General features: G+C 43.4%; 1 protein-coding gene across 1 annotated transcript in view; it reads left to right on the forward strand.

Annotated features, from left to right (window-relative positions):
* The window catches only part of PHACTR1 (phosphatase and actin regulator 1), a 273,928-nt gene that overhangs the window by 219,963 nt on the left and 31,537 nt on the right, over positions 1-22,428 (forward strand). The gene's annotated exons all lie outside the window — the stretch shown is intronic.

Genomic DNA, 22,428 nt, shown 5'->3' on the forward strand with positions numbered 1-22,428 from the left:
TTCGATGAACATAAATATTTAATGTTTGTCTTCTGCTACTTGTGCATTTGTAGTTATATTTGATAATCGACCATTAAAAAAAAAAAAAGACTAGGTCCCATAGTTTTGCCCCTGTGTTTTCTTTCAATAACTTTATGGCTGTAACTTACATATTTAGGCCCTTGATCCATTTTGAATTAGTTTTTGTGTATAGTGTGAGGTATGGATCCTGCTTCGTTTTTCTGCATCCGGAAATCTGATTTTGCCAGCACGATTTGTTGAAGAGACAGTTCTTTCCAGCATTGAATGGATTTAGCACCCTTGTCAAAGATAGTTTACCATAGATGTATGGTTTTATTTCTGGTCCCTCAGTTCTAATCTATTGGTGTGATGGTTAAGATTGTGTGTCAACTTGGCTGGGCTGTGATTCTTAGTGTTTTGGCAGTTGTACACTGTTGTGATCACATCCTTGTTGAAATTTGATATGTGATCACCCCCATGATATGATCTGCTGAGTGGTACCAGCTTTCAACTCTCTGCCCTCAACTGCCTGCTTCCTTCCTGTTCACCTTGCCAAGGTGTTTAGCTGTTTCTGGATCCTACAGCTGCCTCTTGTTCATCTGACCTCTGGTTCTTGGGACTTGAGCTAGCAGCTTACCTGCCAATCTTGGGCACCAGCCCCTGCAACTACATGAATTAGGAGAAGACTTGCAGTCTTGCCTGCACGTCTTGGGGTTCATCAGCCTTCACAGCCTGTGAGCAAGAGCCCTGCTCTCCAACCTGCCCATCTTGGGTTCTGCAGCCTCTGTGGCTACGTGAATCAGGAGAAACCTCTATCCTGATCTACAGACTTGGGATATTCCAGCCTCTACAACTGCGTGAGCTATTTCTTGATATAAATCTCTCTCTGCATATATATTTATACGCTTTACTGGTTTTGCTTCTCTAGAGAACCCAGCCTAAGACAATTGGTCTCTGTGTCTATCATTGAACGAGTACGAGGGTGTTTTGATTACTGTAGCTGTAGATTATGTTTTGAAGTTAGATAGTGTGAGGCCTCCTACTTTATTCATCTTCAAAATTGCTTTGGCAGTCCAGGGCCTCCTGCCTTTTTATGTAAAGTTTTGAATTATTTTTCCATTCCTGTAAAAAATGCTGTTGGAATTTTGATCGGAATTGTTTTGACTCTATAGATGGCTTTGGATAGTATTGACATTTTCACAATATTAAGTCTTCCAATCTATGAGTATGGAATGTCTTTCCATTTATGTAGATCTGTTTTAGTCTCTCACAGCAGCGTTTTGTAGTTTTCATTGTATAATTCCTTTACATCCCTGGTTAGGCTTATTCCTAGGTATATTCCTAGGTATTCCTAGGCATTAATTGTGGATGTAATTAATGCCACAGAATTTGAGATGATGAAAATGCTTGGAAATAGGTGGTGGTGATGGTTGTACAACATCGTGAATGTAAATGATGTCATCGAATGATACACATAAAAATGGTTAAAATGGAAAATTTTGCATATATTGTACCACACTAAAAAGAAAGAAAGAAAGATTGTGAGCAAGGAGCATTGAGAACTGGAGCCAAATAGAAAGTCCATCTCCTATCTAAAGGGGGCCCTTAGTATTCAGCTTCAGCCACCTGTTGTTTTATAGAAATGGAGGACCAATTTGTCAGATCTTATGAAAAAATTCTGAATTTCTTCATTGAAAAATTTCAAATTTTTAAAACGTTGTACACACCAAACAAAACATATTTATGGACTGAATTCAGCCCAAGGACCACATCTCAGCCATGGGCTACCTGGTTTCAATGTCTGACCTGGAAGTTGTAGTTTATCCTACTGATGATTTAGTCAGGTGGCTTTCAGAATGCATACAAGTGACTACTGCAGAATATGTTAAGTTGGATGAAGAAGTTGTATAAATGCTTTCTCCTCCTTAATGTGCATGAGTCTGGGAATCAGAAGGCATTAAGGACAAAGCACCTAGTGATTGTTGGTAGTTTGAATCTATAATTAAGGCAAGAAAATCATCACTAAGCACCATGTGGTAGACCAGATGTAGGACCCTCCTTTGATGAGGTATCAAAGTTCTCCCTCTTCTTTGCTTATCATTGTCATCACATAAAAAGTCTTTTTTTTTTTTTTTTTTATGGTGGTGGGGTAGTAGTTAATAAGATAGGGAAGGTAGTCAAATAATGGCCTGATCATCCCCATGAAACCTAATGTGTTGTTCTCTTATTTAGAATCTAATAATATTATAAAAAAAAAAAATTTTTTTTAATATGCTAGAAGGTAAGAGTATTCTAATTCTGTTGTTCTATGCTCCTAAATAATTTATACTGTAGTCACTATAAGCAGAATATAAAATAATTTGTGCTGTTTCAAATCATAGTACAATCTTGAAGGGGAAAAAATTGAAATCTATTTTTTGTGCTCTTAGCATAAGCAATAAAATACAGTACCCTTGTCTTCTAACTGTAACTTGCATACTGTTTGCACTTTGGGAAAATTGAGTCTATGAAGTCTGCCACCTAGCCCCAAGGTGGCAGGTAATGTCTCTCCCAGGAATCTAAGGACTGATGCTAAGTGTGAGCTGGCATCTCCTCAGGCGAGGTAATTTATTCTGCTACAAAAGCACTTTCTAAAAATAGAAATAACAATTACAGGCTCTATGAATTTAATTCAGCTTGGACTTACTTAGTGCTCCCTAGACACAAGTCATGGTGAATCACCATCTAAAAGAAAGAAGGGAGGAAAATTGACAAGTGAAATTTTGGAGTAACTTCCTTGCTGACCTGGCCCTTTGCAGCTTTGCCTCTTCATCATCGTCACCACCACTACCATCAGCAGCACCACCACCAACACTACTACCACCACCATCTCACCATCACCACCATCAGCAGCAGCAGAGCTATCACATCATCACCACTACCATCATTACCACCCACCACTACCACCACCATCATCATCACTACCACCATCACCAACCACCACCACCATTACCACAACCACTACCACCATCATCACCATGACCACCACCACCATCATCACCAACCACCATCACCACCACCACCATGATCATCATGATTACCACCACCATCATCACCATCATCGTCATTATTATTACTTTGACTGTGGAGGTAGCATGGAGTAGACCACAGCTTAAAGGGGACTAGAGAAAAATGGAAAGAGGACACTTACATCTGCTCATCTTCATATCCACAGAGCCTAGATGGGAATGGCTAAGACCAATGGGCTTTTTCCATAGATTCTGAGACCTTAAGTAAACAAAACTGAGGTTAGATACCAGTCGCCACGCTGAAACTGCATGATTGGAACAAGTGAAGTCGGGGGGAACTGTGAATGAAAGCGGTTATCGAGCCCTGCAGGATTGGCATAAACACCACAGAGACTATTAGGGAGGCTAAGCTGCTTTTAGATCATTTGACATCTCCCATGAACTCACTGCACAAAATAGAAAATACTTTAAAAAAGCTTTCAGGAAGGCTGACATCTTCTGAAAGGGGCTTAGATGAGTTGAGGCTACAATACTACTCGTCTGACAGAAAGTTAAAGACAGTCCCGCGTTTGTTGGTTTCTTTTCAAAATGAAAGGTGAGAAAGTTGTCCAGATAAGAAGACTTGAGTGAGGCGCGTCGGGAGGAGATAGAATGAAACTTCAAAACTGCACACATAGCAGTTCCAGCATTGAGGGAGGCACGGGTCACCCCAATAAAAGGGACCCACAGCTAGCGAACCTCTCTCAGAGCCCTGCGGGGACATTGGCAGCCCCTTGCCCCTCACACCAGCCTCCAGCTCTTCAGAAATGCAGTAAAGGCTGATCTCTTGGCCCCTGTTGCTCAGGCCTGACAGGATGAGTGTGTCAGGATGAGAGGGGTCACAGTGTGCAAGCCCCGTGCTGGATGTGAGAGAACAAAGCCATCTTGTCGTGCTTCTCCAGAGCTCTGCGTTCGTGGTTGCAGCTGCTTCGCAGCCATGCATTTTTCGGTGATAGAGTAAGTGAGACAGACAAAAGAGCTGCCTTTTACCCAGCAAGAACAGAAGTGATCTTAGTGTTTAAAGCTTGCAAAGGTTAAAACAAAAAAAAAAAGTGACAATCATTGAGGGGTGGGCTCCTATTTTGTTTTCAATTTCATAGCTTTTTTAAATGACTGATTACTCCGACAGCATGGAATTTGGGGACCCAGGGTCTGGAGGGGGCACACGGACTACAAGATTAAACAGAAACAACAAGTCCTCTGGGCTCCCTTTACGGCCACATTTTAAGAGGTTCCTCTGAACTTGAAATGAGTTAGATTTCAAGGGGAGGGGAGGTTCCAAAGACTGAGCTTTTTTGTTGTTTGCTGCCATCAAGTCAACCCCCAATTCATGGCAACTCCATACACAACAAAATGAAATGCTGCCCATTCCCCAGGATCGGTTGCAGATTGGACCGTTGCGATCCGTATGGTTTTCGTTGGCTGATTTTGGGGAATAGACCGCCAAGCCTTTCTTCCTAGTCCATGTTAGTCTGGAAGCTCCACTGAAACCTGGTCAGCATCATAGCAACACGCAAGCCTCCGCTGATGCGTGGTGGCCATGCATGAGGTGCATTGGCCAAAATTGTACCCGAAATCATTCCATGTACGTGGAAGGCAAGAATTCTACCACCAAACCACCATTGCCTCAGAGCTACCACTTACAACCGCCTTTTACTTCTCAAGTGTTTTTCTCCTGATCGTCACTGTGAGGTACATTGCAATGGTTATTCTTGTTTGTTGTTCATCTTAGCAGACGGCAGAAAGGAAGGCCCTGTATCTCAGAATACTTGGCTTGTGAAAGAAGAATCAACCCATCTACTTTTAGAGATGAGCGCTCAGTGTCATTGTCCCTGATGTAACATTATCTAAGACTTTCTCAAAAATGCATTTCCATCACCATTTCCTCTAATAATCTTCACCAGGCTCAACAATGTGTCTACTATCAGGAATCCTACTTTGTAGGTGAAGGAACTGAGCTAACGACCATACAGATGATGAGTGGAAAGAGAAACACACCTTCCACTTCCAGGGCCTTCCTACTTCTAGCAAACATGCTGAGAAATTTTTTTTTTAGTTTCATTTAGTTTGTGTGTTAAACAAACAGAATTTTCATCCCAGGTACCTGTGGATTGGTGGGTATAAGGTGGGATAGTGGAGTTCTAGATTGGTGGCTTACACTTAATATGTGCAGATATCCTCAAGGAAGAGACGAGCAGTCATAGAAAGAAGCGGAATAGGAGACTTTTTTCTCACCTTGGACTTTCCGAGCTTGTTATTGTATTTCAGTAACACTCTGGGAAATCCCTGGCACTCAGGCTTAGGTCTCAAGACACCTGTGCCTCTTGCAGTGTGGGAAGCAAGGTGATCCAGGGTGGTGGTTCTCACAGTGCGATCCCTGCTCAGTGGCATCAGCACCACCTGGGAACGTGGTAGAAATGCATATTTTCAGGCTCCATCCTAGACTGAATCAGAAATTTGAAGAGTAGGACCCAGAAATCTGTGTTTTAACAATTGTGATTCTGTGGTACCCTAAAATTTGAGATCCAGTGGTCGAGTGGAAAGAGCAGTTAAAGAATTTGGAGCTGGATCTGGGCTTGAAACCCCTTTCCACCATATACTTGCTGGGTTCCCGTCCAAGCCTTAGTTTCCAAATTTATAAAATGGGCGTCCTTCACAAGGTCATGAAAAGGGTTAATGAGTCCTTGTCCCATTGTTGTTGCTTGTTGCCATCGAGTCTGTTCCGATTCATGTACAGCATGTACAGCAGAAAGGAAACATTGCCCAGTCCTGCACCGTCTTCACTGTCGTTGGTATGTGCGAGTCCCTTGTTTCAGCCACTGTGTATTTTGAGTGCCTTGCAACCTAAAAAGGCTCATCTTCCAGCACTATGTCAATCAACATTCTGTTGTGATCCATAGGACTGATTTTTGGAAGTAGATCACCAGGCCTTTCTTCCTAGTCTTAGTCCAGAAGCTCCACTGAAACCTGTCCCCCATGGATGACCCTGCTGGTATTTGAAATACCAGTGGCATAGCTTCCAGTATCATAGCAATATGCAAACCACCACGTTACAACAAACTGATGGATGGTAGCATTGCTCTATACATAGTAGACAATGAGTCTTGGTTCCTTTCCTCTAATTGTAAATTTGAATGCTATAGTATAAAAAAAAAAAAAAAAAACTTTTTTTTTTTATATGTCAGAATAAGTAACACTAGCTACCATAACAAACAAATTCTAAATCCCAATGGCTTAAGGCAGTAAAGGTGTATTTCTCACGTGAATGAAGTCTGAGGTAGATCAGATGGCCTTTATCTGTCATGTAGCCATCACAGACTTCTAGAGCACGTGGCTCCAAGGTTTCCATAGCAAGGAAAGAGGGGATAGAGGAGGCACTCACGTCCCTTCTGCTCATAGTCCATTAGCCAGAACTTGTCTCATGACTCGACTCTAATGCAAGGGAGGGTGGAAAACGCAGAGGAGCGCATGGATTTTTGGATGAGCACAGTGTGTCTTGACCCACAGTCGTCTTGAGTCTTCTTTATTTAACAGTCATTCTGCTCATGGGTCCAGTCTTATCACAGGACTGTCACATCTAAAAGAGACTTTATTAAAAGCCTTTTTACAGTTGGCAATTGGAATGCAAGGATTCCTGGTTCATCAAAGACAGCATATAGTGTGGAGTGTAGAGGGGTCTGTGTGGGGTCCATTTTATTAAATGACCGTGATCTGTATCAGTGAAGTTGCTCGTGCAGTAAATTGACTCAAATGGAAATCAAAATTATCTAAATCATTTAGACAAAAATGAGACCCAAAAATAGACACTGCTTCTGTTTAAAGGAAAAACTAGTTTAAGTACAACTGGGAAATCCCAAAAGGACCAGGAGACCTTGAGGTGAATGCTGTTTTATATGAGTTTAAGGTTGGAATTCCTGGGTGATGCAAACAGTTAATGTGCTCAGCTGCTAACTGAAGATTGGAGGTTCGAATCCACTCAGAGGAACCTCGGAAGAAGGGCCTGACAGTCTACTTCCAAAAAATCAGCCATTGGAAACCCTATAGAGTACAGTTCTACTCTGACACAATGGGATCTCCAAGAGTCAGAACCGACTTAGTGGCAATTGATTTTAAGGTTAACTTTCTAGTGGAGCAAGTTACTTAGGGAGACTGTGGAATCTCAGCTTCAACAAATTGAAAAGTATTGACTAAGCACCTACTGTGTGCACAGCACTGTCCTAGGTGTCACTGAAAAGGTAGCTAGATTGCCATCCCTCTAAGAAGGCTTACAGGAGCCCTGGTGGCACAATGGTTTAGCGTTCTGCTGCTAACTGAAAGGTCGGCAGTTCAAACCCAGCAGCATCCCCATGGGAGAAAAGACCTGGCAATCTGCGTCCACAAAAATTACACCCTAGAAAATCCAATGGGACACTTCTACTCTGTTCTGTAGGGTTGCTGTGAGTTTAGACTACCCAGACAAGGATTACTCATTGTTTTCTCTCATTAGTTTGGAAAAGAGATGCTAGTGACAAGTTGTGTGGGGAAGATGTGTGCTCTTCCAGAATAGATTCTATTATTGGTGTGAATTTCTTTTAGACTTTTTCTCTCACCGTATTTTTTCTTTTAAAATGTTCTCTAAAAACTGGGTGAAGGAGGCACTCTGGATCATTTAAACATTGAATCTTAAACATTTGATTCAGAGTTTATTTTCCCTTAAATCTATGCATTCACATAAACAACTTCGAGTTGCCAGACCACTTTTCCTGCAATAATTTTTTTTCCTCCCTAAAATCATTTGACCCACTTATAAACGGAAGGAGTCCTGATGTTGTCATTTCTATCATATTTTTGTCCATAGTAGGATCTCCCAAAGCCATTTGTGAACTGCCCAGGAAGCAATGAATAAATTGAGAATTAAATCATTTCATGAAACATGCAAAGGATGACCCAAACTTTTACCGATATGTAATTTTGTTCCGTAGAATGTTACTTCAAGTATCTTGTCTAGGGCTTTCAGATCAGCTAATTCAGAGATTTGGTGAGTTTCTTCATCTGCTTCACAACTGCATCTTCAGGATCTAAAAGAATAATAGAACATTTTAGATCTCCAGTGGACACTTATGATCACTGGGTCTAACCCCCTTCATTGTACAGATTGGCAAACTGAGGCCGAAACTTGGCTAGAGGTTAAGCTACTAGCCAAGTACACATAGTTCTTTCTGGCTGAGCTGGGATTTAAAACCGTGTCTCCTGACCCCAGCCAGTGCAGAAAACTAACGTCCCTCAAAAAAAAAAGGGAAAACTTGTGCACTGAAGAAACAGACATTATTTATTAGAAAGCGTTAACAAGTCATGTATCTGAATTCATTTTCTTGATTCAAGAAAACAAATGACCTACAGCAGAGGTTTTTAATGAAGTCTTTAAAAACATTTTCTGTCATAAAAAAAGAAAGAACAGAACAGTTGCTGTTGAGTTGATCGCGACTCATGGCGACCCCACATGTTTCAGGGCAGCATTGTGCTCCATAGTGTTTTCAGTGGCTGATTTGTTGGAAGTTGATTGCCAGGCATTTCCTCTGTAGCGCCTCTGTGCAGACTGGAATCTCCAGTCTTGCGGTTAGCAGCTGAGCACGTTAACCATTTGCACCACTCAATACTCCATGTTCAGGGTAAAACTAAAAAAAAAAAGTTTTTTTTTTTTTAAAAACTAGTCGCCATCAAATTGATTCCAACTCACGGTGACCCCGTGTGTGTCAGAGTTGAACCGTGCTTCATAGAATTTTCAGTGGGTGATTTTTCAGAAGTAGATTGTCAGGCCTTTCTTCTGAGGTGCCGCTGGGTGATCTCGAACTTCCAACCTTTCAGTTAGTAGCCGAAAGTATTAACCATTTACACCACCCAGGGACGCTCAGTAATCAAAAGGCCCATGAAAAAAGTGATCCTTGTATTCTCCCCAGAGATGGGTTCTTTCATGGATGATGTTATCCTCTCTGGCCCAGCTCAGCTAGAAGAACATTTACGACAAGTGAGCAAGCGTGAGATAGGTCCCCATATAGATCCCCAATATTTAATCACAGCCGAGCACATGTAGCCCTCACTGAGCAAGTCTCATTAGTAATTTTGAAGACTAAGCCAGTTCTTTGGAAGATTCTGTAGCTGGTGCCTTAGTTCGAAATTGGCTATTCTAGTGAGCCTGTCATTCAGGTGATAAATGAATTTCTAATCATTTATACTGATTAAGAATTCTTTGTTTTAATGTTTCGTGGTAGGTGGTGTACTTTCTCCCCCACCCTCCGAATTCGTCTTCAGGTTTGATTGTATGGGATTTTTCTACTGCTCCTATACAGAGCCTGCACCCAGTGCTGAATATTTAAATAGCAGAACTGGATTCCGATGGAGGAATTTGCAGCGCAGTTGTTTTTCATGCCTCCCCATGCTTCTTTATTTCCTGGCAAAACACCTCGAATCTCATGCAAAATGCTAATAAGACTTATTTATTGTATTTATCTCCATTATGTTCATTTCACTCCTCTTGCTTGGAATACAAAGATTTTTTCTAATAGCCTCAAAACTTGCAAAGATGCCTAACTACATAGTCAATTCTAGACAGAATATCAACAGGAAAAATCATCTGAAGATACACACTCCGGGAACCCGCTTTCCCTCTGATTCTAAAGGCAATTCCTTTGAAATATAAGTGAATACATTTCTATTTTAGGAAGCGTGATCATGAAAATTGTATGTTCTGTGTCCACTGAATCATTAAAACAACAGATCTTCAAAATGCACAGCCTTCCTAGTTCCTTTGGAAAAAAATTTTAGGTAGACAGAGAAATAGTAGTTGCTGACAAGTAACCAGTGACTGAAAAGAGGCTTGTCCACCATGAATCCAACCCTCCTTTGACAGTTTCCTTTTCCTGATTCGTCTTCATATTATAACTTACCAAGTTCACTCTTGAAAGATGCCAAAACAGGTAATCTGCATAAAGAAAGTAGCATTTTCCTATGCATTAAAATGACCCTTTGCGGGAGATGTTGTTGTTAGTTCTGACACATGGCAGCCCCATGTGTGCAGAGTAGAATTGCTCCACAGGGTTTTCAAGGCTGTGACCTTTCAGAAGCACATCGCCAGATCCGTCTTCCAAGGTGACTGTGGGTGGGTTCCAACTGCCAACCTTTCAGCTAATAGTCGAGCACTTAACTGTTTGCATCACCCAAGGACTATTTGAGGGAGATGCCCTTCCCAAATTTGATTGAACCAATCAATTGGCCGCCTGCCGCTAGTCCCCCAGGAAGCCTGGTCAGTGTCCCACCCCTCGTGAAGCCCTCAACAGGGCCTCCTGCAGTAACTGACAGGGCCTTTGTATTTATGGAAATTGAGTGGGCCTACTGTTTTCTGCCACGGACTGGGTGGGTATCAGGGGGCCACAGCCTGTGAGGTCCCATTCTCATGGTGGTCAACACCAGTGCATCCAGGATATGTTGAGATGGTTCCCACAGGGAACAGTAAGTACGTGTAACTTTATCTAGGTAACAATATGATAAGCCTTTTTATCTTTTTTTAAAAAAAAACTGTGTAATGGCAGGTATGGCCAGTTAAGAAATTGGTTAAAATTCATTATAAATTTACATCATTGTTACATGATATCTGTGTTGTTACCAGCTGCCGTCAAGCTGGCATCCAACTATGGTGACCTCATGTGTGACAGAGTGGAACTGCTGCGTAGGGTTTTCTTGCCTGGAATCTTTACAGAAGCAATTCACCAGGTCTTTCTTGCATGGAGCCGCTGGGTGGGCTCGAACCACCAAGCTTTTGGTTAAGCAGCTGATCACAAATAGCTTGCACCACTCAGGTGCCTCGACATCCATAGGGTAACTTATTAATAATATACCACAGGGAGGTATTTGCAAAAATGTATGGAACATTTTTGAGCATTCTGAGCATAGCTCTTTGTTTCTATGAAAAAATTCAAGTGAATTTGATTTAGGGGGAAGTTCATATTTCATTTGGGTGCATCACAGACATCCTCTTGTTGAGTTGAAAATAAAACCTTGAGGCTATAGGCCCTGGGAGAGGAAAGAAATCGTAATTGTAAGGCCAAATAGATAGAGCCTTACAGTTAAGAGAAATGGTTTAAGAAAAACATGCCCTAAATGGAGGAGTTCACAGCGCATTCACAGCCCTACAGCTCAGATCCCATGGCAGAACCACCAAACATCTAATCGTCACACCGACTAAAGCACAAGCAAGGGTCCAAAGGCACGGGGAGAATTAATATAAAACCACTTAGCGGTTACCAGAATAGACTGCCAACTGAGAAGAGCCAGTGCATAAGAGACATGACGTTCTCCAGATATTTTTTTTTTCATGGTGATGAGGAGGAGAAGGAGGAAGAGGAGAAGTTAGGCTTTCCATCCTCAGTTGCCACCCAGAGTCCACACGTCAGACTGTAGGATTATCGAAGACATGCGTGTCTGTTGTCAGTCTAGCAGCATTGTTCTTCATAGCTCGTATTCCAAGCCCCCCAGGAAAAGATGGGAAGGATGGCAGAAGACACCAAAAAGGAAATGCACAGCTCAGTTTTTCAAGCTAATGTTTTAAAGAACCCAGCATATTACATCTTTCTTAAGAGGGCTAAGAACTGAAGAATCACCTGTTTCATTTTCCACTGGGGAACCAAAATAATTCCCATCTGGAAAGCTGTGTACGTTCCTGTGGTTCCACACCACAGACTGATGCTTCTAGGAGACACGGTTTTTAGGCACTAGTGACTCTGTGGCAGGGTTCGCCAAACCATGGCCTGTAGGCTAAATCTGGCCCACCATCTGTTTTTTATAAATAAAGCTTTATTGGAACACAGATACACTCATTCATCTACAGATTATCTATGACTGCTATCTCAGTATAATGGCAGAGTTGAGTAGTTGAAGCAGAGCCTGTATGACCCACAAAGCCCAAAATATTTACTGTCTGACCCTTTGAAGTACAAAGAGATGACACATTTAAGGACCTAGACTAAGGACAGTTAGAAAAGGTGACCTTGCCATCACGGTCTTAATACTGGATCCATTTAGAAAGTGCATCAGCCAAAACTATCTCCATTAAAACCCAGTGGCGTCTGGGTCCATCTCCATTAGAGGGGAAAATTATATTTATCTTCATGCAAATATGATTTTTCTTTATACTAATTTCCTTAATCATCAAAATAATTCCACTTTTATTTATTGGCCAAGTCTGACTGTGAAGCACCATACAGATCTAGACATTTTTAATCCGTGTTTTTAAATTTGATTTATTACCCGAGCAATTAGAAAAGCTACTTCAGGGGCAGCCAGGCACCATCTGAAACAGTGCAGCTCAGTTGCTGGCCAGCCAAGAAGTGACTGGTCCTGCAGACAGAATGAGAAAGGGCATCAATTTTAGCAGATGTGTGTTGTCCTGAAGAAAGGAAGGCCACAACCAAGAAACTTAAAAGTGTCGGAGACTCAATCGGATACTTGTACATTGACGTTCAGTGCAGCACCATTTACAATAGCCAGCAGGTGGGGAACAAGTCAAATATCCATCAGCAGATGAGTGGATAAACAAGAGGTGGTATGTACACACAAAGAAATGTTACTCACCCGTAAAAAGAAGTGAATTTCTGATTCATGCTGCAACATGGATGAACCTTGAAAACATCATGCTAAGTGAAATAAACCAAACACAAAAGGACCAATATTGTATGATCCCACTTATGTATCTAGAGTAGGCAGATGCACAGCGACCATGTTTATTGGTGGTTACTGGGGGGAGGGAGGAAACCCTGGGGGCGCAGTGGTTAAGAGCAATGACTGCTAACCAAAAGGTCAGCAGTTTGAATCCACCAGAAACTCTATGGGGCAGTTCTACTCTGTCCTACAGGGTCCCTATGAGTCGGAATCCACTCAATGGCAACAGGTTTGGTTTTTTGTTTTTTTTTTTGGTCTGGGGGGAGAGAAAAATGGGGAGTTATTGCTGAAAAGGTACTGAGTTTCTGTTTGGGGCAAGGAAAACTTTTAGAAATATATAACAGTGATGGTTGTACAACATAGTGACTATAATTAATATCACTGAATAATTAATGAATTCTGTAATTAATGTGCACTTAAAAATGGTTAAAATGGAAGAAAAAAAAAAAAACTACCAAAAGAAGGTATAAACCCAAGAAACAAAACCCCTTGCCATCGAGTCAATTCCGACTCATAGCAACCCTATAGGACAGAGTAGAACTGCCCCACAGGGTTTCCAAGGAACAGCTAGTGGATTCAAACTGCCAGCCTTTTGGTTACCAGCTGAGCTCTTAACCACTGCACCAAAAATAAGAAAAAGAAAAGAAGGCCACACACCATGCCAGGCAGGCCTAGCTTGAAAATAAAGATGAAAGGAGTGATGAAAGTCTTCTCATTTTGCCAGCTGAAATTTACATTCCAAGCCCTTCAGGAAAAGACGGGAGGGGAGCCCAACAAGTAAAAGTTACATACAAATAGGTGAGTCCTAGAGCCCAAGGCAGGTTCTGAGAGAGACCAAAGCTCTAACCTCAGGCCAAACGGTACACAACCTGGGTGTCACACCAATAGTGAAGAGACGGGGCAGCCGGCAGCCCCAGCAAATTTTGTCAACATAGGCTATGTGCAGGATGTACAACTCTGGTGATTAGAGACTGGCAAAACAGCTATATGACACTTATTTCAGGAAGAAAAAAAAATCATGTTTATGTTTTTGTATATACATACATATATGGGCTACAGGCACACACATATACATGTGAACATATATACATGCATACAAAACATGCCTAAATACACACACGTTATCAAGAGTATGTGCCTTCTAACCAGAGAAAGGAGATGCTGAGAACAATCGCAGGCATTTTTGCAGTCCATCAGTATCTACCCCTTTCCGTGTGGTCTCCTTTAGTTGTGGTCTGGCTGAGAAGGGTGGCTTTCAGGACTCCCTCCACTGTGTGTAGGACTCTGTTTCCCAGACCAGCTCAGCCTCACAATCACCTTTTGCTAAGGACATCAGGTCATGATCCTGGCTACTGGCCATGCACCCCTGGAAGGAGGAGATAGCACCCCTGACCAAAGCCCCTGCTGTACGACTAGCCATTTCCCTCAGGATGGAGAGGGGTGTTTATTCCTTACTTCAAGAGCTGGTTTTGCAGTGCTTCCTGTGAGGAACGTTACCTTCCTGGGCACAGAGCTGTTAATGGATTCTGGCCACGTTTTCCTGAGGCTCCCACTGGGCATCTCTGTGTGGAGAAGCTGCCTCAGCCATTGCTGCCTCTGGTTTCCCTCTGGCCTTGCATGTGAAGGTGCACCTGGGGGTTGGGGTGAGAGAAGGAGCCATAGTGACGTGTGTGTGGTAGTATGGTTGATGTTACCAGAATGTGAGGAAATATAAAACATACGGGAGGGAAGAGAATATGAGTTCATAGTCGCCAGGCTAGGATCAAACAGTCCTATGCAGCTGTGAATTCACAGTCTCTTTGGGGGCTCGTATTTGATAAGAGATAGTCTCTACTCTCAAGGGATCGCCAGTCCATTGGTTAGCTAAGGCCAAGAGCTGGGTGAGAAATTATTTATATTTGCTTTCTATATAACCAAAGTAAACTATGTTTGAAACATCACTGTCATTCTCCATTTTCTCGTTCTTTTTCCTCTTTAATAGATCCTTTCTTGGATAAATAATTCCATATTAGAACTCTGTCTTTCCTGATCTTTTTAAATTTAACAAAGAGATTGACAAAGAACCCAAAATTGTACGTCCAGACAGGTGAGATATTCCTAAAGTCTGCCATGATCCTGGGCAAAAAGGCCGCAGGGGTCTTTTCTTCTTGTTACATCACATACAGAGAAAAATACATCTTGTGGAAGATTATTAGGCCACAGGAAAGCACTTAACACTTTAATCAGAATATCATGCTCTCTACCACTCCTTTGGGCTACAGGTATATGGATTTCGGAATGCAATTTTACACTAAACTTGTGAAGCAACAGATCCGGCGAGAGTAGGGGGAAATTAAACTTTTAATAAAAGTGACGTACAGAAAATTTTGGAGCCCTGCTGGCATCGTGGTTGAGAGCTCAGCTGCTAACCAGAAGTTCGGCAGTTCGAATCCACCAGCCTCTCCTTGGAAACCCTATGAGGCAGTTCTACTCTGAACTATAGGGTCATTTTGAGTCGGAATTGACTGACAGTAATGGGATAGAAAATTTTGCAAAATAATGTGGCCAAAAACACCTCCACTCAATCATCTGAGGCTCTGGGGTATTTTTGTCTGTTGATCCTCAAGTTTCTAAACAGCATGGGATCTCATCTGAACCAGAAGGATTGTTTCTGTAACTAGGAGCTCAGAAGAGGACCTCGGAGCCAGCTGTTAGGAGAACAGCTGTAGCCCCAGAGCATGAGGAGGGAAAGGAGTGTAGGGGTTTCTGCCCCCATCCCAGCTTTTGCTGCACCTTCCACCCTCAGAGCCCTGCCTGGGAAGTGCTGGCCCCCGGGAGGAGAGACTGGCACTTTGGGGGTGAGTGTTAAAATGCATGAGCTGCACCTGTTTGCATCTCCTACGAGGAATCCAGGTGTCATAGTCAGAAGCAGCCATGAGAGGAGGTGTCCTGGGGCCTGCTTCTAGTCTTCCATGCCTTGCCTTTCTTTGGAAGGTGATTGGCACTTGTATAGTATATGTTGTTTACTGAGGACCCCAATGTAGAGACATGCCTGAGAATCTCCTAGAGAGCTTGTTAAAACAGATTGGTGGGCCCGGCTCCCAGAGTTTCTGGGGTGAGAGAGCATTGATGGTACAATGGCTAAGCACTTGGCTGCTAACCAAAAGGTGGCAGCCTGAAAAACCGTATGGGGCAGTTCTACTTTATCACATGGAGTCCAGATGAGTCTAAATCAACTAACAGCACCCAACAACAGCAACAGGTCTGGGGTGGAGCCTAAGAATTTGTATTGTTAAGGAGTTCCCAGGTAAAGTTGACACTGCTGGCCCAGGGACCATACTTGAGAACCTCAGATTGAAAGGGCTGCTTCACAATCCTGTGTACATGTTTGAATCACCTGAAAGGATTTAAAAATTTTAAATGGTGCTCAGCTCCCCTCGGATACTCTGATTTCATTGCGCAGAACGGGACCCGGCCGTCAATATTTTTTGAAGTAACCCAGGTGATCTCATGCGCTAAAGGATTGACTCAGAAAACCATGGGAAATGACTGCGCAACCAGGAAAATAGGCAGTGTGTAGGAAGATGACCGAGGAGAGCTTGAGGTTACAACTCAAGGGTGTTTTTGTCCCTACTAGCCTTAAGGCATAGTGGTTAAGTGCTATGGCTGCTGACGAAAAGGTCTGCAGTTCTAATCCACCAGGTGCTCCTTGGAAACTCTATGGGGCAGTTCTGCTCTGTCCTGTATGGTCCCTATGAGTCAGAATTGACTCGACAGCAATGGTTTTGGTTTTCTTGGTTTTATATTTGATGGCAGAACTTCATTATATAATCCATGCGTAGTCATTTTTGCTAATATTGTTAGTTCTTATACTTAGCTCTCATTGAAGGACTAGCACACTGATAAGTGATGGATGGATGGATAGGTGGATGAAAGGAGGGGAGGGAGAGAAGAAAAGAGGGAGAAAGAGAGGGAGGGAGGAAAAAAGAAAGGAAAAGAGGGAGAAGGAAAAGAAGGAAGGAAGGAAAGAAAGAAGGGTGAGATTAAGCTAACGATGACCAAATCTCTTTAGTCAATTTAAAGTGTTCCAATATTGGACATTTATTTTTTTATTCTCATATTCCTTAGCTTTTGACCTCACATTGCCTTGACATTTGTTTTGATAGATTCTTTATGTAGTGATGTCCTTGTTGAAATGAACATTGTATGTCCTTTGGTTAACTTCATTAAAGATCTTAATTTCTAGTGTAACAACTTGGATACTCATTCAAAGTGAAATACTCTTGATTGCCACTACTGGGTTTATGTCCCCTAACGCTACTAACACCAAGACTGCTCATTATGTAGGCTGTCAGGTTACTTATTGGGTTTTCTTAAAACAGCTTTGATGCCTAGCACACATACAGTCCCACTGATTTCCACTCAGCATGGTCGTCATTGTCCCAGTGTTGTCCCTGGTTATTACCTCATAGTAGGGGACATTGGTGATTCAGTGGCAGAATTCTCGCCTTGCATGCAGGACACCTGAGTTCGATTCTGGGCCAATACACCTCATGCACAGCCACCATTGGTCTGTCAGTAGAGACTTGTGTGTTGCTATGATGCTGGATAAGCTTTAGAGGCACTTTCAGACTAAGATGGACTAGGAAGAAAGGCCTGGAGATCTACTTCTGAAAATCAGCCAGTGAAAACCCTGTGGATCACAATGGTCTGATCTGCAAACGATCATGGAAATGGAACAGGAATAGGCAGTGTTTCATTCCCTTTTGCGTGGGGACGCCAAGAGTCAGGGGCAACTCAGTGGCAGCTGACAACCACCACCATCTGATCTTAGCCATGGGGTCTTACGTGGGGGCCACAGCCTCCCATGCATAAAACCACAAACAGTTTATCTTAAGAGTATCCTGTTTATCTATTTCAGGTAGGAGATCTTTTTCAAGTTCTCAAAAATAACATTTGGGGCATATACTTATTTTTAAAAAAGGACTTTCTTGTTCTTAGTCGGTCCTTACAGCACTCCCATGTGGCAGGCAGGCTCCATGTTGTTAGGGCCACTTTGTCATATGGTGAAACAGGTCAAGCAGAGAGGTAAAGCAATGCTACCCAAGCGACTTCTGGGTAATGGTGGAGGCAGGCAGGCTGCAGGGCTCTTGTCCTCTTTCTGTGCTAGGCTGTTTCTTAATAGCTTGAGGTATGAGGAAAAAAATTGATGCTGAGGGGAAAAATTAGTGACTGAAGTTTCTGGAAAGAGTTGGGTACATGGATCAACACTATAAAAGCATTATTCTGTCTAGTTTGGAGAGAGAAAGGGCAAAAGCACACAGTACTATCAGTTGCCATCTGGTTGATTCCAACTCATGGTGACCTCTTGTGTGTCAGAGTAGAACTGTGCTCCATACGGTTTTCAATGGCTGATTTTTTTCACAAGTACATCAGCAGCCTTTCTCCCAAGGCCCCTCTGGGTCCATTTAAACCACCAACCTGAGATATAAAAGCAAAATTGTTGTTGATTTTCCCTGAGGGACCCCAGATTCTATTCTAATATGGCAAGAATGCCTTGATACAAGCCCAGAGTTCTGGTTTATGCCCATGGGCCCAACTTGCAGATTAACGGTAAGCCATGTGAGGAATTATCCATTTATTTCATGATGAAAAATCTATCGATACTTGTATACCAGTATTCATTGCAACATTATTCACAATAGTCAAAAGGTGGAAACAACCCAAGGGTCCATCAACAGATGAATGTGTAAACAAAACGTGGTATATACATACAATGGAATATTATTCGGCCGTGAAGAGAAATGAAGTTCTAATACCCATTACAACATGGATAAACATGGAGAACATTATGCCAAGTGGAATAAATCAGACACAAAGGGACAAATACTGAATGCTCCTATCAGACAAACATTAGTGATTGCCAGGGGTTGATGGGAGGAGTGGATGGGAGTTATTGCTTAAGGGGTACTGAGTTTCTGTTTGGGGTGATAAGAACATTTGGGAAATAGATGATGGTGATAGTTGTACAACATGGTGGGTATAATTAATGCCACTGACTCAAAAATGGTCAGAGCTCTGGTGGCGCAGTGGTTAAGAGTTTGGCTGCTAATCAAAAGGCCAGCAGCTCAAATCCACCAGCTACTGCTTGCAAACCCTATGAGGCAGTTCTACTCTGCCCTATAGGGTCACTGTGGACTCGATGGCAATGGGTTTGGTTAAAGATGGTTACAACAGCAAACTTTATGTTATATGTATTTTAACACAATAAAATTTTTCCAAAAATCCATTGAGTACCTTCTGTATGCCAGGCATTATACTAAGTACTCAGAGCAGAGAGATAAATAAGATATAATTTGTGCCTTTGAGGCATTCACCATCCAATTGAGAAGCCATCTGTGTAAATGGGTATTAGCAATGTAGTGAACAGGGCTATGGCAAGACAGGAAACACAGGAGGAGCTACTAGTTCCCTCAAGTACCCCTAAGAGATGGATATATGTGACCTGGTTCTCTTAAGATGAAGAAGGGAGTGAAGGAGTACAAGGGGTTAATTGGAGGCACAGCACCCTGGCCTTGCAGGTGTGTAAGGGGTGAGCTTGAACTTTATTCTTGGTGCTGTGTCAGAGCTGAAGACTGTTAGCAGATGAGTGCAATGAGCTAGCTATGTCCTTCCCCTCCTCCCTCCTCCTCCTCTGCCCATTCTCAGCACAAAACTTTTAGGAAGCCTGAGAGACTGGCAATTAGCAGACTCACTTTGCTCCGTTCGTCGCACAGAGATGAAAGAAGGAGGTGGAGAGGAAGATGTGAGGCCTGAAAGCCAAGGGAGGAAGAGGTTCGAGAAGTAGCTAGTGGTCAGAGGTGTCATCTAATGGAGACAGGTCAAGTAAAGTGAGGGCTCTGCAAAGGCCACTGGACATGGCGCTTCCATCATCAGTGACCTTAACAAGAACCGAGGCAGTGCAGCCGGCTTTCTCGTCCTCAGCACTATTGACATTTGGGCTGGATAATTCTTTGTTGGGGGCTGTGCTGTAGGTTGTAGGATGTTTAGCAGCATCCCTGGCCTCTACCACCTAGAAGCCAGTAGCACCCCCTCTTCCCAGTATAACAACCAAAATGTTTCCAGACATTGCCAGTGTCCCCTGGGAGGTAAATCACTCCCAGTTTGAGAACCTGCTCAATATAATGGTATGGACCGAAACTAGATTGTGATGGATTGTTGAGGCCTCAAGCCTAGACCACACTTGCAAGAAGTCTGGCAGCCAGGAGTCCTTAGCTGGAGGAGAAGGTGGGGCTAGGATATTGGCTTTGCTTTTGTTGTTGTCTTTGTTATGTTTTGTTTGTTTCTGATGGGGAACACATTTGCTTGCCTGAGGGGCAGAACCAGAAAAGAGGGAAAGGTTAAGGATGAGAGGTAGTCAGGAGCAGCATTCACTTAGTTATTTCACAGACTTGAAGCATCGGTGCCAGGCACTGCAGATGCAGTGTGGGCTGAGCATACGTGGGTTCCCTTGCCCAAAAATGATTGAAAATCTCAAGAAAATGAAAGCAGCGTATTAAACCCCAAGTACAAGGACCTATGCAGCTACACAGATTGTACGCCATGAAGCTGGCCCTGGGGGGTGAATGAGGCGGACGGGGGCCCCCCTCGCAGAGCTTAAGCCTTGGGGTCCGGTAGACAAGGTGGGCATTTAAGCCCGTAATAATGGCAAGTATAATAAACACTGGATATGGAAGGTAACAGGGCTGTTGTTGCACACTGTGAAGGCACCTTAACCAAGAAGAAGTGATCCTTAAATTTTAAGTTGCGACCTTATGGATTATTGTCAGTTGTTCAGAAAAAGAGGAAGGGAAAGATGTTATAGGTACAGGAAAACACATACCAATCTGAAAGGAACCAAGGGGAGATCTGTATGTCTGAGGGGCAGAGTGGAGGGGCAGGTTCATGGAGGTGAGTGTGTGTGAGGGGCAGAGTGAAGGGGCAGGTTCATGGAGGCCAGTGTGTCTGAGGGGCAAAGTGAGGGGCAGATTCATGGAGGTCAGTGTGTGTGAGGGGCAGAGTGAAGGGCCAGGTTCCTGGAGGTCAGTGTGTCTGAGGGGCAGAGTGAGGGGCAGATTCATGGAGGTCAGTGTGTCTGAGGGGCAGAGTGAGGGGCAGGTTCGTGGAGATCAGTACATCTGAGGGGCAGAGTAGAGGGCAGGTTCTTGGCCAGCAGCCAGGCCATGAAGACTCTTAGAGGATACTGAGTGTTCTGACTATCCTCTGGGCCCTGGGAAGGCACAGGGAGCTTTAAGCAGAGAGTGAGATGATCAGATTTGCTCTTTAGAAAGTCCACTCCGGCTGTGGGGGTGGACGACTGGAGCGGGGTAGGCTGGTGACAGCCAGATCCAGGCATAACCCAAGAGAGATGCTGCTGGCTGCTTTCCTGAGGTGGTGGTAGGATGGCTTTGAGAGATAGTTTGGACTTAGGGACTTGATTGACCATCAAGTGTGAAAGCCAGTGTTATATGTTTCCCCCAGAAGTGTGTCGAAGTCCTAACCCCTTTTCCTATGAATGCGACCTTGTTTGGAAATAGGGTCTTTGAAGATGTAATTAGTTAACATGAGGTCATACTGGAGGAGGGTGGGCCCTGATCCAATATGACTGGTATCCTTATAAAAAGAGAAGAGACAGACACACAGACACAAAGGGAAGACTGCTATGTGAAGATGGGCCTAGAGATTGAAGTGATGCTGCCACAAGCGAGGGAATGCCCGGGGCTACCAGAAGCTGGTAGAGACAAGAAAGGATCTTCCCCTAGAGCCTTCGGAGAGAATATGGCCCTGCCAAAATTCTGAACTTGAACTTCTAGCCTCCCGAGCAGTGAGACAATAAACGTCTGTTGTTTTAGACCACATACAAGTTGTCATCAAGTAGACTCCGATTCATGGCGACCCCACTTGTGTCAGACAAAAACTGCGCTCCAGGTTTTCAGTGGCTGTTTTTCCAGAAGTAGATCACTGGGCCTTTCTTCTGAGGCACCTCTGGGTAGACTCAAACCTCCAACCTTTTGGTTAGCAGCTGAATGCATTAACTCTTTGTACCACCCTGGGACTCCTTAAGCCACATAGTTTGTGGTGCTTTGTTATAGGAGCCACAGGAGACCACAGCAATACAGAGAGGGCGGGCGATTCCCAGCTTCCTGGCTAACCACTGGAGGTGGGATGCCTAACTGCCTAGGGAGGAGCACGTGAAGAGGATGGATTCTTTTGGGACTCTTTAAGTTTGATGGCCTATAGGAATATAAGGAAAAGGAAAACAAAAACAAAAACACATTGCCGTCCAGTCGATTCCGACTCATCAAAAAAAACGACTCATAGCGACCCTATAAGTCAGAGTAGAATTGCCCCATAGGGTTTCCAAGGAATGGCTAGTGGATTCGAACTGCCAACCTTTTGGTTAGCAGCTGTAGCTCTTAACCATTGCACCACCTGGGCTCCAGGATTATAAGAAGGCAATGGGAAATACAAGTCTGGAACTCAGAAAAGTCTCCTGCGTTGAGGGTATAGGTTTTGGAGACATGGCTATATAGAGATGCTAATTGAAGTCAGGAGCGTTGATGAGATCATCCAAGGAGGGTGGGTGGCACCAGAAATGGTGGCACCTGGGTTAGATGACTACTGAGCAAGCACCTGGTATGTTCTCGGTGCTGTCTGGAAAGAGAGTGGAGAG

The sequence above is a fragment of the Loxodonta africana genome, chromosome 1 (genome assembly GCF_030014295.1).
Source record: "Loxodonta africana isolate mLoxAfr1 chromosome 1, mLoxAfr1.hap2, whole genome shotgun sequence".
In the NCBI taxonomy this organism is placed as follows: Eukaryota; Metazoa; Chordata; class Mammalia; order Proboscidea; family Elephantidae; genus Loxodonta; species Loxodonta africana.